General features: G+C 38.7%; 1 protein-coding gene across 2 annotated transcripts in view; it reads right to left on the bottom strand.

Annotated features, from left to right (window-relative positions):
• TAFA2 (TAFA chemokine like family member 2) overlaps positions 1-13,355 on the bottom strand; it is a 518,317-nt gene extending 504,962 nt beyond the window's left edge. The window contains exon 1 of one of the 2 annotated variants that reach the window (XM_033221437.1): positions 11,771-13,355. The gene's annotated coding sequence lies outside the window, so the exon portion shown is untranslated. The remainder of the gene's footprint in view (positions 1-11,770) is intronic. The other variant, XM_033221438.1, reaches the window with a different exon arrangement.
• Positions 13,356-14,558: the final 1,203 nt, after the last annotated feature.

Here is a 14,558-nt window from a genome sequence, read left to right as displayed (position 1 = left end):
TATTCAAGGGTTTTGAGAAAGTTTCCAAGTGTATAGCAATGCTAATATATACAGTTACATTATAATCTTTTAAAATACATGCAAAGAAAGAATATTCAACATTTTATGATTTAATAAACGACCTTTTTCAAGTTTTATTAAACATATGGGTTTTTTTAATAATCAAATATAGTCAGAGTTTTAATTTTGAGGAATTTCTATGGTGGCAAGCATTTAGAAGCTTTACTTAACTCAGAAGGATGAAAATGAAATCAATAAATATATGAACATATTAACTACATTAAATAGCATTTAGAATTAGAATAGCAAAAAAAGTTTAGTATCATTGAAGCCAAGAACAATGGTATCACGGTCAATAGTGTTTCTGAAGTTAACAAAAAAAAAAAAAGCAAATCCCAGTTCATGATAAATTACAAAAATGGTAATTATGTAGATAAGAATAAATGGCTTTAAATTCCCTAATGAATGAGTCAAGTTACTGACAAGAACAGTCAAAACATATTCCATATGTGATTAACAACACTTAAATTTGATATTGACAAATATTATTTAATTTGTACAACAGTAGAATCACAAGTGTATGTCGTCTCTAAGTTTCCAGGTTACAATAAATTGTGGAAAGAATGGGAATTTCAGTCAGTATGCTTACTTTATTTTTGTCCTTGACCTTTTGCCTAGAATGTATTTGTTAATTCGGGTGTAGGTCAGAATAACTGGTGTCTCTCCACCCCCTGCCGTCTCTCTCTCAAATACATGCACACACACACACACACACACACACACACAAATTAGAAATGACACTTCTTCACAGAATGCTTCCTTGGGCATTGAAGAAACATATAAAAAATATACTCTATCAATTTGTAACTGATCATCTTCCCATTAAGTTTATTAAGTACCTATTAGATGCCAGACACTATGCTAAACACTGGGAATCAATAGAAATGAGATATACAGGGGTCTGCCTCACAGAGCTTACAGTCTAACAGATTCAATAGAATGAACTGATACCATTCCTCAGCTGTAAGCAAAGCTATTCTATATAGTAGAAACTTGAAAGCACTTGGAAGGAAAAAACTGAGTAAGATTTAATAGCATGACTATTACAAACTATATTAATCATACAACTTGAAAGAAAACAAATTGCTTCACTCCCTCAGACTGACATGTCTAAATCTAATCTTGGTTTATAATTAATACACCGGCATAAGGAAACATAGGAACTTCCAGAGCATTGATAAAACTGATGACAAGATATTGTACCCAGTGAACTGAGCTTGTGACATGAGGTCCTAGACAGCAGTAGAATGGAGTCACATACCTTAGCTATGACACCTTCCGACTTTAGCAAAACTGGCTTAGGGGGAGAAAATGCTACTAATATATGAAGATAAGAAGTTCAAACTTCCTAAATCATAAAGTATTATGTCTTCAATCCTAAAGGAATCACTTATGGAAAGTTATTTAAGATTAACAGGGCAAAAATTATAAAAAAGAAGAGAGATTCATTTTAAAACTGTAAGCCCAGTAAATATACAAGGAAAGCTTCGTCTTTTTTCAAGTCCATCCTCCCCGCTACACATAGTAGCTACTCAAGTAGAACAAAAATCGAGAGATTATGGCCAAAATTTTGACATCTAAGCCCTGAAAGGAATAAGTCATTATTGAAATTCCAAAAATAATTTGGAGAACTAAAATTGACTTTGTATACTAGAATATATTGGTATATAATATAATGTCTTTGTTATGAAATAAACATCTCTTCTAACTGTAGGATGTAAACCAAACTTGCGTTAATATGTGAAAAACAATTTCCAATTTACATTTTGGAGGAAAAGCATGTTATCTAAATAGAAGGCTAAAAAACTAAGCAAAACACTTACAAATTCTGTGCTCAGATGAAAGAGCCTATGAGAAAAATGTTTGGAGTCAGTGGCCAGGTTTGGGCTGCTTGCCATAGGGAGAAACCTATCAAAGGGTTAAGAGTTGAAGATTTTCCACCCTTTTGAATGTGTGGAATAAAATTTAGTGATAAAAATGCTTTCTAAAGCCATGTAAGTCAAACTATAGTCCATGGGCCAACAGTATTCAACTGGAAGCTTGTTAAAAATGCAGAATCTCAGGCCCTCTTCCAGAACCTTCATTTTAGCAAAATTCCCCTGGTAATTTGTGTGCACATAGAAATTTAAAAGGCACTGATATAAGGAATAAGACACTCTCGTTCTAGGACTACAGCACCTGTTCCAATATTTGGCATAAATTTAAACTTCTGCATCTACGGTACATCTCTTAAAGCCTCCAGGATACCATCAACTTCAAGATGAGTTCAGCATCTGCTATACAATGAGTCATTAAGAAGAAATAAAACTACAGAGGTCAAATTGAGCCACTCATCATTATCATTATCATTATCACCTCCAGATGAGCCCTCTACTATCAACTATCCTGATTCCAGATACAAATGGAGTTGGAGGATTGTGCTTAGAGATGACAGAGGGGCCAGTATACACATCTCCATAACTAGCTGTCCTCACATACTCCTCTGTCAACCGTGACACACTCATAGTCCTTAGCCTGTGTACGGCCTGCAGATACGTCTTGCCCCACATAGTATTTCAAATTTAATTCATTGCCATCATATATAATTTTAGAACTTTCACATTTAAAAGTCTGCACATCCAAGTTCTCTTCTGCAAATCAGAAAATCTGCCACACCAGACCCGTATTAGATCTAGTATGGTAACAGCATGTTGGAGCCAAGGCTCAGCTGTCTCACCTAGACGTCGGCCATAATCTCCACCACTCCCTGTGGTACCCCCAACACTATGGCTGAGGCCGAGTGTCAGTTGCTATTTGTCATCTTTCACTTGGGCTGCTTTATTCCAACCTGACCCCTATAGGCATTTAATTTGTGAACCTTTATTTATTTATTTATTTATTTGACAGATTATTGCTCTGTTGCCAGGCTGGAGTGCAGTGGTGCTATCTTGGCTCACTGTAACCTCCACCTCCCAGGTTCAAGCAATTCTCCTGCCTCAGCCTCCCGAGTAGCTGGGATTACAGGCACCTGCCATCACACCTGGCTAATTTTTGTATTTCTTTAGTAGAGATGGGGCTTCACCATGTTGTCCAGGCTAGTCTCAAACTCCTAACCTCAGGTGATTCCAAAGTGCTGGGATTGAGAGACTGTAGGGCGCATCATGTCACTGATCTAAAATCCCTCCATACGTGAAATTCAGGAAAAAGAGCTCCGTTTGTGTCACCCTCCATTTGAGGACAGACCTTGTAAGCTGGAATCAATCCACCGCATTACATACCTCACCTCAAATATACACTACAATATTTTTCTTCACAATCCATTTCCACCCAAATATTTAACTATTTTAATTATTTCTTTTCAGACCTATACTTCACAGTTATAAATAAGAATGACTAAGAAGAATAAATACAGCACAATACATGGTTGAACCATTCCTTCAGATTAATTTCAAAACTTCAAATAATGTACTAAAATGGTAAATATCATGAGGGTAGATGTCTGCCATTTTTGTATACTAAGATAGCTCAAACACCTACATAGTGCTTTCTATGGACTGAATGTTTGTGTCTTCCCAAAATTTATATATTAAAGCCTAAATCTCCAATGTGATGGTATTTGTAGGTGGGACCTTTGAGAAGTAATTAGATCATGACAATGGAGCCCTCATGAGTAGGATTATTGTCTTCTAAGAAGAGACATGAGAGAGATGATACCTGTCCCCCTACCCTACCACCACCACGTGAGGATCTAGTAAGAAGGTGGGTGTCTACAAGCCAGGAAGATGGCCTTCACCAGACAAATCTGCTGGTGCCTTGATCTTGAACTTCCCAGCCTCCAGAATTGTGAGAAATTACTGCTTATTGTTTATCGCTCAGTCTGTGGTTTTGTTTTTGTTGTGGTGGTGGTGATTTTGATACAGGGTCTTGCTCTGTCAGGCTGGAATGCAGTGGCACCATCACAGCTTACTGCAGCCTCAACCTCCTTGGCTCAAGCAAACCTCCCACTTCAGCCTCCCCAGTAGCTGGGACTATAGGCACTTGCCACCATGCCCAGCTGATTTTTGTATTTTCTTGCAGAGATGAGGTTTCATCATATTACCCAGGCTGGTCGCAAACTTTTGGGCTCAAGTGATCCACCTACTTCGGCCTCCCAAAGTGTTGGGATTACAGGCGTGAGCCACTGCACCCAGTCAATCTGTGGTACTTTTATTATAGCAGCTCAAACTGATTAAGACAGTTCCCAATAAATACTTAAAGAATAAATGAACAGACTTTTCAAAGGATTATAAATTCTCAAAATTCATACATAGATTTTGAATGAATGTGTTTAATTATCATATAATACATGAAGATTATTTATTTGCTAGCTTAGTCTATCAAACTAATTTTATTTCAATGACTATGAAAGCCATCAGTAGAGCAAAGACATGTAACCCTAAAAAACCTGAGACCCGTGACCTATCACAACTTGTTTTACAACAAAGCAGCATCATGCAGATAAAGCAACATTACTAAATTATAAGATTAAATCTGATTCAGTGTTATGTCCCAAGGTCTATAGCCTTTAGTCATCACCATAATCATCATGATCATCATCATCATCATCATCACCATCATCATCATCTCCATCTCGATCTTAGAAAGCTGAAGAACCCAAATAGCAAGCTAATGAATTTTAACCACTCAACAAATGAGGGAAGGAGCAAATATATCTTCAACTAGAAAAGTATAAATTTTGAGCAATTCTGAATGTATATTTATAGGCACACCAATTATCAGTCTAAAAAGGGTTTGCAATAATGCTTAAATGTATATGTATCTTAGCAGGAAACAACTGTCATATAACAGATTACTTATCTATTGGAAAGCATATATGAGGCATTTAAATGCCAGGAACTATCTGCTAGATATTCCTTGACTTCCTAACTAAAAGGGAAGCTCCTTAAGGTTAAATATGTCACGCTATATTGTCCCACTTCCATGCCATGATACTTAGTGGGTCGAAACATACGGAAAAAAAGTACTTTTTTTTTTGGCACAGTCTTACTCTGTCGCCCAGGCTGGAGTGCATGGCGTGATCATAGCTCAATGCAGCTGTGACCTCCTAGGCTCAAGTGATCCTCCCACCTCTCAGCCTATCAAGTAACTGGGACTACAGGCACACACCCCCCACACCTGGTAATTTTTTTTTTTTTTTTGTAAAGGCAGGGTTTCATAATGTTGCCCAGATGGTTGCCCTCTCACCTCAGCTTCTCAAAGTGCTGGGATTACAGGCATAAGCTACCAGGCCTGGCTGAAAAAACACCTTTTTTATTGTCTTAAAAATTCACTGAAGAAATATGTTGCTGAGAAACTGAGGCACAGAGAAATAAAGTGGTTTTTGTGGCCACATGGTTATTTATTGTTAGAGCTACAAAAGCATCTCCAGAACTCTTGCCACTGTACCACACTGGTTTTATAATAGTCAATTTCAAAATTTATCTGCTAACCCGAATAGCAAGCTAATGAATTTTAACCACTCAACAAATGATGGAAGGAGCAAATATATCTTCAACTAGAAAAGTATAAATTCTGACCCAATTCTGAATGTATATTTATAAGCATGCCAATTATCAATCTAATAGGGGTTTGCAATAATGTTTAAATACATACATATCTTAGCGGGAAAAAAAAAATTGTCATATAACAGTCGTTAGGTTTAGTCCAAGAACTAAACTTTTAAAAATTAGGTTAAATTTTTTCCTTAAAGTTTTCCAAAATGGGGCCTCTGTTTTGTGGAGGATGACATTTCAATGCCCTCTCATTCTCCCCTTGGCCTGTGAATTGCTTCACTGAAATGTGGATTGTCTACCTCCTCTCTCTTTCTACACTGTAAAAAAGAACTAAAGTTAGAGCTATTTCACTCAATTTTACTCAACTTTCCAAAGAAAATACAAACAAAACTGGAGAACCCAAACAGCAAGCAAGACCAGGTCACAGCTACTGACTTGTCTGATAGCCATTTCTGAGAAATGTTCTAAACACTCTGGCACCAACAAATTTGAGTATGCCATTTACCACACAACTATAACAAGGTAAAACCAAACTAAGAAAGAAATGGTAACAGTAACCAGGTTTCCTACTTTAAATAAAATAGTACTGGAGAGTGCCTCTGTGAAGTTAGAACTGTCTGTAAGCTAATAAAGATAAAAATATAAGTGTAAATGTTGTTTTTCTCAAGTAATATGAAGGGTCATTTCTAAATTCTTGACTGATCTGAGAAGTTACAAATTCATTCCATCAATACATAATGCCCTACTGTTTGTAGGGTACTGGAAGGCCTGCCCTCTCAAAGAATATATTTTAACAAGTCTCTTTGTTCTATCACTAGGTGGAAGTTTGCTATTAAAATTCCTATAACCACATAACCCTTTTAAAACCATGGCAGAGTTTTCAGATATAGACAATAATTTTGAATGATCAGTTTTTTGCGCCAGAAAGAATCTGTCTCCTTGTAGCCCAGGACATTCTGGTTTGAAAACTTTAATTCCAAAGCACAAATGAACCTTTACAAAAATCTTCTGTTCTAGTACCCACTATAATTTATTTTCATAGACTTGTTTATAAAGAGCTGCATAATCCACCCAAAGAAAGCCGAAGTGTTTTTCCGTACTATTAAACTCAACAGAAAGTTCCACATGCAGCTACAGGAGGCCATAGGCAGTTAACACTGAAAATGGAAAGGTGTAGAATCTTTGCATGACCTTTAAAGGGCAACACAGTTGCCCATTCACATGCATGCAATTATACAGTGACTAGTTCGTAGCAGCAAATATATATATATTTATTTATATTTAGTAAAACAAACCTTGCATTCATCAAAAACTACTTTGAACTTTCCAGGCTTCATCTAGAGAGTTAGCTTTACATAGTACAGGAGACTTGTTCAGCTGGCTGTCTTCATTTTGTCAAATTACTAAATCCAGCCTATCACCGTAATTGCTAGAATGCAACATTATCATATTATTGAATCTTTCTGTAAAGAGTTTCCAAAATCTACTGCATAAAGCTACCGTATAACAGAAGCAATACAAATATAAATTTAATTGAATGACTATGTTTGTACTATTGCTGGGGAAAGGGAGATGTAACTTTGCTAACTAGCCATTCAGGGGAAATCATAAAACAATTACAGCTACTATGAAGTAACTTAGGAGATTGAAGGAAGTGATTAAAAGGACTTTATCTAATATAAACACACAAGCTCTGATTCCTTAGTTATATATCTCACACTCCACATGAACCACTGAACAAAATAGAGTATTCTTTTTGTAGCTTAAATATTTACTTCTCATCTGATTTCCAAGTAAACTAGAAACTTTATGTTTTCCAATGGCAATACCAATCAATTGTCTAAGTATTCCACTGACTAGCTTGCCTAATATTACAGCATAGGATAAAATCCAACATATCCATGTGGTATACACACTGGAAACAGGTGGATTTTGGAAAGCTAACATAAATTTGGAGTATAATATCAACATATTTCTGGCAATTTTGTAGATACCATTTTAAATGAGAATAGTACACTCCAATGTAATACATAGTTTGTACATTGACTATGGAGGTTTATATTCAATAAAGACAGCACACAGATACATTCAGAGTTTAAAATGTGTCAAAATTCCCAGTTGTGGTGTCAATAAAAACATCACAAAGGGTCTCCACATTGAGGGCAAAAATGATTTTTTTTTTGCGTTTGTAGCCTAGTAAATAAAAGTATCTCCAAAAGAAAAATTCATGAGAAAAATAGAATGTATTAACAATGGCTCAAACAGTAAAACTAAGTTATAAATGACCTTGTCGTACTATGGATATAGTTGTACTGCAGGTCAAATCATGGAAAATAGTGGAAAAACTATGCACCTAAAAAGGTAGACATTCACAAAGTTGTTCTGATCACCCTGTTACATAAAACCAGTATTTTACACGGGTGTCATTTAAAACATATGTATGTATGTACGTATGCGTGTGCATATATTTATAGATACAGAGACTATATTGTTAGATACTACAGAGAAATATATTTAAATACTTTCACATTCCAATAAGTCTAACTTATCCTCTTAAAATTTCTGTAAGATTAAGTAGAAGACAAGAATTGTTTGTTTTATTTCATTGACAACGACACTGCACTGAATGAATCACTGCATTGAATGAACAAAATCAGACCTTCTAAAAATTACCCAATAAGTCAGTGGCCAATGACAATTAAAAAACAGAAACTAACTTCTATGTCTCTGTTTGCTAGGCTCACCTGTCAATCTCCTGTTTCAGACTGTGCTCCGAACCTAAAGTAAAACAGTTTTCTAAAGACTAATGGTAACTCAATGTGAAATTATTTATTCTCTTTCAATGGAATAATTAAGTAGTTCAATATGCTCAAAGTAGTTCAAAATAAAGTTAACCAAAGAATTTTCAAACAAAATGGCAAATTCATCATATCACATGGCATTATAAAATCAGTGGTCCAAAAGCAAGCTATTTCGTGTGAAATTTTGTGCAAGCATGTGGCCAGATATGAAGTTGATGCAGCTGGTTTGGCCTTCATATCTAGCAGCAGGCTGTGTTAATGCAATTCTTCTCTTTGTTTTGATGAAGGCCTACTAATAACAGTTGACGAATTGCATTTGCAAATGTCAGACATAGATCAAAGGGGATGACGGCTTGAATGATTATTTTACCCCAAGTTGTGATTTTTCACCAAGAAGACAAAACTGCATTGCACAGTAAAGTTCCTTATTTTTACTTGAATCTTCAATGAACAAAACAGCTGCAGAAAAATGTGACTTAATGAGGCATCCCTAATAAAATACTGCAGAAGTAAAAGCAGGGGCACTGAACTGTTTGCACGCGGGTTGTTTCATCTTTTCAAATATATTAGAAATAACTGATGACACTTTGGAACATTCCTTGTTTGGGACATGCATTAGAGAGTTCGTCAGCAAATGTTCATCAGTTTGTAGTGATTGCTGAACTTAGGTGCAATCTGACCGTACCTTTTCTTAGAGGCCAAGATAAGAAATGACTGAGAAATCTCAAAGATACACATCTTACCCTTCCTGTATAAGGTAATCCATAACTTGCAATTAGTGATAAATCAATCTTAAATGCGTATTTTAACACAAAAATACATTTTAAAATGATCATCAAAATACTGTATTGAAGACACTGGATCCAGGGCTACTAACATTTTCTGATAAAATATAAAATAATTTTTAAAATTTTTCTACCGCCCCCTAAATTTTATCATTTTATAAATTTTTCTATAGGAAAACTGGCCATATCTAAAAGCAGATCTTTTTATAGCCACGTCATCACATTTTATAACTTGTTGGTTAGTAAATACCATATTGCCATCTCAAAGCAATATGTAATCTATTTTGACATAAATCCATAGGCATCTCAATGAATCTTCATTCTCCAATTTGTCATTGTTAAAATAGCTAATATTTTTCTAATGAGATATCACATATAATTAGAAGCCTTAATTCCCCTCTAGCAGAACCTGTAGCATTATATAGGCATTTGTTTTAACATCAAAAATTCTGGGTTCATCTTTAAGAGACACATATCATAGCACTCTACATAAATATGAATTCGGGCATCCTAAAGTACTAAATTTTTTAAAGGCAAGAAAAGAATCAAGATTTTAACATAAAAAAATGCCTAATCTGAATAAAACAACACACTAAAGCCATTTGCCTCTTAAAATATTCCCTGTGCCTAAGTATTCAGTTGGCAGTGACATTGACCTCACAGACTTTCACTATCTATAAATAATACAATCTAACTTTTTTATTGAAAATTAGGAAAATGAAAATATTTATAAGCTCCAGTGTGGTAACTGATGGCCTTTAAGTGGCTACTGGTGGTTTTAAAAATTAAGATTCCAAAAAGAAAGGTCAACTCAAACAATTGACTCAGGATGAGATCCAGAACAAAATAAAGTAAGGAAAGAGACAAACATGTCTGATCTTTTATTTGAAATATAGGATATTAGGTGCCAATTCTGATATTGCAAATGATTAGTCAGTCTGAGAGTACAAATGCAAACACGGAAAGGCTGAGGTAAGTACAATTAATCTTAATCCTCTGATTTTTAAAGCTTTAGAAGTGTTTTTAATCCTTTCCTAGTTATTTTGGTTTAGCACTTTACACAAAAAATCTTAAATTAATTGCTCATTTGTCTTAACTTATATGCCTAATAAAGCAGTTTGAGAGTGTTAATTGATAACTCCGAATGTTGATGTTTAAAACAATCTAGTTGAGAAGACAAGAATCAGATAATTATCATTCAGTCAATAGTAATTGAAATTCATCCTGTCCTGTGTGAAGGATCCTCCTACACTACCAAGTACTTTGGGGACACTTCAGAGTAAAGGTCGCTTACGAGTTTGCTTTTTTGTGTGCGGTGTTTAAGGTTTTTTTCTCCACGAATCATTTTGTAAAATCCAAGAGGGGATTTCACACTCACGAAACGAGGATTTTTTTCCCCTCTCTCTCTATTATTGTAATAATAAGCCAAACTCACGCAGCAAAGGTGAAGAGAGAGTAGCCGCTGTAGTAACATTACTACACATTTGATTCCAAACGCTTCAGGCAATTGTTTAACACTCGGTCAAGACGTGGAATACTCAATAGAGAAACCTCGCGTCCACCCGAAGGCTCTGCGAGCGCCTATGTTTCTTCCTTTTCAGACAGGATAACTCGACCTGCAGTTCTTAGAGAAAGAGGGCGACGGATCTCAAACTTTCCTTTGCAAAGCCAGTTTCTGAAAATAACACGTTCCCCCATTGATAAGTGAAGATCAGTAGCCCAAAGAAAACACTTCTTGGTAGGCACCTGGCCTTCTAGAATTGAAGGGGGAAGGGATGGCAAAGCAGTTAGCAGAAAACCCGTGTATTAGTAGCAAAATCTGGGAGACATTTACCCGGAAAGAAATAAAAAAACCATTAGTTTCCCGAAGCCATTCTTATTCTGAAAGCTATTCGTTAAGAGGATCATTTACTAAAGCTCTCTCGTAGTAGCCTTTACAAAAGCTTTATTTCATTCAGTAAGAAAACGCCCCATCCCAAATCTAAATAAACCTTACATAGATGAGGCTCTGGAATTTATCAGTTTGATTTTTTATGAAAATAGTTAGAGGTGGAGAAATCAATAGTCTCACTGAAATACTCATCTTCTGCAAGCAGGCCTGAGAATTAACTAATCAGAAGCGGACAAAAAGTAGGGATTTCAGAAAGATGACCTGACACATCCCATTGATCTTCCCTGGAACGCGACCCCCAACTCCTAATTAAGAGTCCAAAATGGTTACCAGCCAGGATGGGTCTGGGTAAGGAATCGAATTAAAACCCACTTCGATCCTCAACCTGGTCATTTGTATTAGGAGAAATGGGGCAGAGAGGGAGGGCACCGCTCACGGAGACTTCTTTCTCATGCTCTGATCCCCTCTCTGCGCCCCTCTACTCCGCCCCTACCCTGACCGCCCGCGAGGGAGAGACGCCGGCCGATGGACCCGCATCTGCCCTCACCTCTCGCCTTCCCCGGGCCATCCCCCTACAGTCCCGGATCCCCGAGAAAGGGGAGGGGAGCCGTGTGCACACGGGGGCTTCCGGGTCCGCGGTCCTACAGTTGTGGCTCCGGTCCCCAGCACTGGCCGGCGACCCGAGGCGCGGCTCGCACCTACCTGCAGCCCCGCTTCCCGGTGGCGGCAACACCTAGCGATGCTCCTGCAGTTTTTGCGGGCCGGCGCCAGCCTTACCGCTCTCGCATCGCTTCCAAGATGCCAATCCGCCGTCACCATCCAGGGGCATAGGGAACCGAAGTCTGGTGCTGTGTGCTCGTGGAGGGCGGCGTGTGAGTGTGGCCCTGAGCGTGCGAGTGTGCGCGCGCGTGTGTGGATGTGTTTCCTCCTCCGATGGCAAAGAGGGTTCAGGAATCTCTTGACATCCAAACTGGAATCCCCCTAAAGCGGGTGAAGGTGAGCCTGATCCTTCTCCACGCTTCTTTATTCCACAATGTCAAAGTAATCACAAGATTTGTTTACTGAAGAAAAGCCAAAGTCCCGCAGCCCTTGGCAGCGCCCGCGGTCGCCTGCTGTCCTCGCCGGATGCGCGCGGTGCGCTCAGCTCTCTGGACTGCAAGAATCAAGGCGGTCTTGCAGCAATTACCGCTCTTATTCCGTCTCTGATCTGTTTGCTTTTAAGGCCGAGTAAAGACTTTTCTTCTCGCCTCACGTCGTCTCTCCCTCTCACACACACACACACTCACACATCCTCCGTTCCCTCTCTCCCGCCCTCCCTCTTGTTCTCCGGGGAAAGGCAATTGGATGGAATGATTCACCTTCAGGAAAGCAGCCTCGGCCACGCACTTCTCGAGTTCCCTGGCTCTCGCAGGTACCGGGTCTCCAACGTGGTCGAGTTGCTGGGAGGCTCGGGACAGGAAGGAGGAGAGGCTCTGAGCTCAGCCGATGTCCCCCCACCAGACGCCCGCGTCCCTCGGCCAGGTGCCACTGTTCCCACTGCTCGCAGATAGGTCCCCGCTGTGCCCTCGCGGAGACTCTGCGCCTTCCACTCGAATCCACTTAGCAGCAACTCCTGGCCAGCTTCAGCCCCTCAATCCCGCCTCGAAGTGCTGCGGGCAGAGCTCCATGCAGCCCACCCGCTGCCCTTCTATGCATCGTGGGCTGGAAGGAAGGGAAACCCGCCGATGTCCCCCTGGCAGCAGTGCCCTGGCACCGTCACCACCGAGAAGGTGCGAGTTCCAACATCGAACACAAGCGAGCAGGTGTCGCCTGTGTCACTTCGCTAAAGGCGGGAGGGGAGAAAGAAAGGAGCGGGGGGAGGGGGCCGAGGAAACAAATCCAGATCACCAGCGGAGAAAGGAGCCGTTTAGCGAGCAAAGCCTCCTCTCCGCGTCCCACCCAGATGTTGTACTGTCAAAAGACACTGATGCTAATCTTTTAGAAAGTCGCCATAAAGGGCAGAGCCCCCTGCTCCACTCCAGAACCCTCTTCCACCCAGCCTGGCTGTCCAGTGAGTACAGAGTGACTTGACTCCCCCATACAGTGCAGCAAGAATGCAGGAGGAGAACAGGCTCTGACACTCCAGGTTGAGTTAAGCAGTAAAATGGAATGGCAGGGCCAGGCGGCGTTGCCTCGCCTCTCTCTCCCAAAAGCCAGTTCTGTTAGCCCCAGTAACTGCCGTTGAGAGCAAACAACGGTCCTGCAGAAAAAGAACGAGACAGTAAAAGATGAGGCGGCAATTGATATAAAAGCTGGACTATGTCTCCCTCTAGAGGGTCATCCGGATTAGAACGCTTTACTGGATGTAACAGACCAGTTTCTCTCCGTAAAGAAAAAGAAAACAGTATGTGGTTTCAGAGAATTTGTATTTTTACAAATTACAACTTCTCAAGAATTTAGAGGGAGGATTTGCACTGCAACCTTATTAAGCAAAGCGCTTGTTAAAGGAACGTCGTGATATTCGTGACGCTGGAAGGTCATGTCCTTACATGTTTGGTCAAATTGGGTGTTGGTTTAAGCGCTGTGCATATGAGCTCAAATGAAGGGTCTTCTCAGTCTCACTTTGATCATGTTTGGAAATGAACAAAACCTTTATCTAGTGATTAGAAGACTATTCAAAAATGAATAAATAGTAAGAATAAATTCAGAAAAAGAAAATCTGAAAAAAGAAAGGGAATGCTCACCCAGGAAATCTTACAAGTCCTTTACAAGGAAGGATAACTCAAAAATCTGGTTTTGGAGCCAGTTTTCATACCTCTTTTTCAACTAGACCGATAATGGTCAAGATAGCTAAATTCCTTCCAGTTCTAAAGGTCTGTGCTTTTATATAGCTGTGATTCACTGAAACCATTGACAAATTAGGTATCACCAGCTCTCTTCACCAGCTATAAAATAGAAGTAATACTACCTACCATATATACAAAGAAATATAGAATATATGCTTCACTTAGCTATTTTATCTTAACATGCTTAGTAAATCAACCATATTTTGTATCTAAAATGCATCAAGTAATTTAATTATGTCAAGGTGGTCATTTTTATAAAAAATAGCTCCACCAATTTTATAAAGTTTTGTTAAATCAGTCTGAGTCAAGCTCGGTCCCATCTGTAACCTTAACATTTAGATGTTTGTGAACTTACTATTTGAGCTGGGGATTTGCTTTCAAATGTTTCTGTATGTTCAAAAATTGTGAAATATGTGTTAAAGTTATTACTAAACATCCTTCCATTCACTCTGAATTTTTGGAGCAGTTCTATTTTAACTTGATAATCTAAACTAGCATAGTCATAAAGAAAGAAAAGAATGTATTTTTTTAAATAACTGAGACTAGTTGAAATCATTTAAAACAAAGCGCCAAAACTAAATAAGGCAAGTTTTACCGTAACTAATTGTTCTATGGCAGATTTGACTTGGTCTGGTAGTATACAGGAATCATTTGTTTCCAAGGAA

The sequence above is a fragment of the Trachypithecus francoisi genome, unplaced genomic scaffold, assembly GCF_009764315.1.
Source record: "Trachypithecus francoisi isolate TF-2019V2 unplaced genomic scaffold, Tfra_2.0 Lachesis_group11, whole genome shotgun sequence".
In the NCBI taxonomy this organism is placed as follows: domain Eukaryota; kingdom Metazoa; phylum Chordata; class Mammalia; order Primates; family Cercopithecidae; genus Trachypithecus; species Trachypithecus francoisi.
Note: the sequence above shows the minus strand (reverse complement) of the source record. Positions and strands in the feature narration are given on the sequence as shown.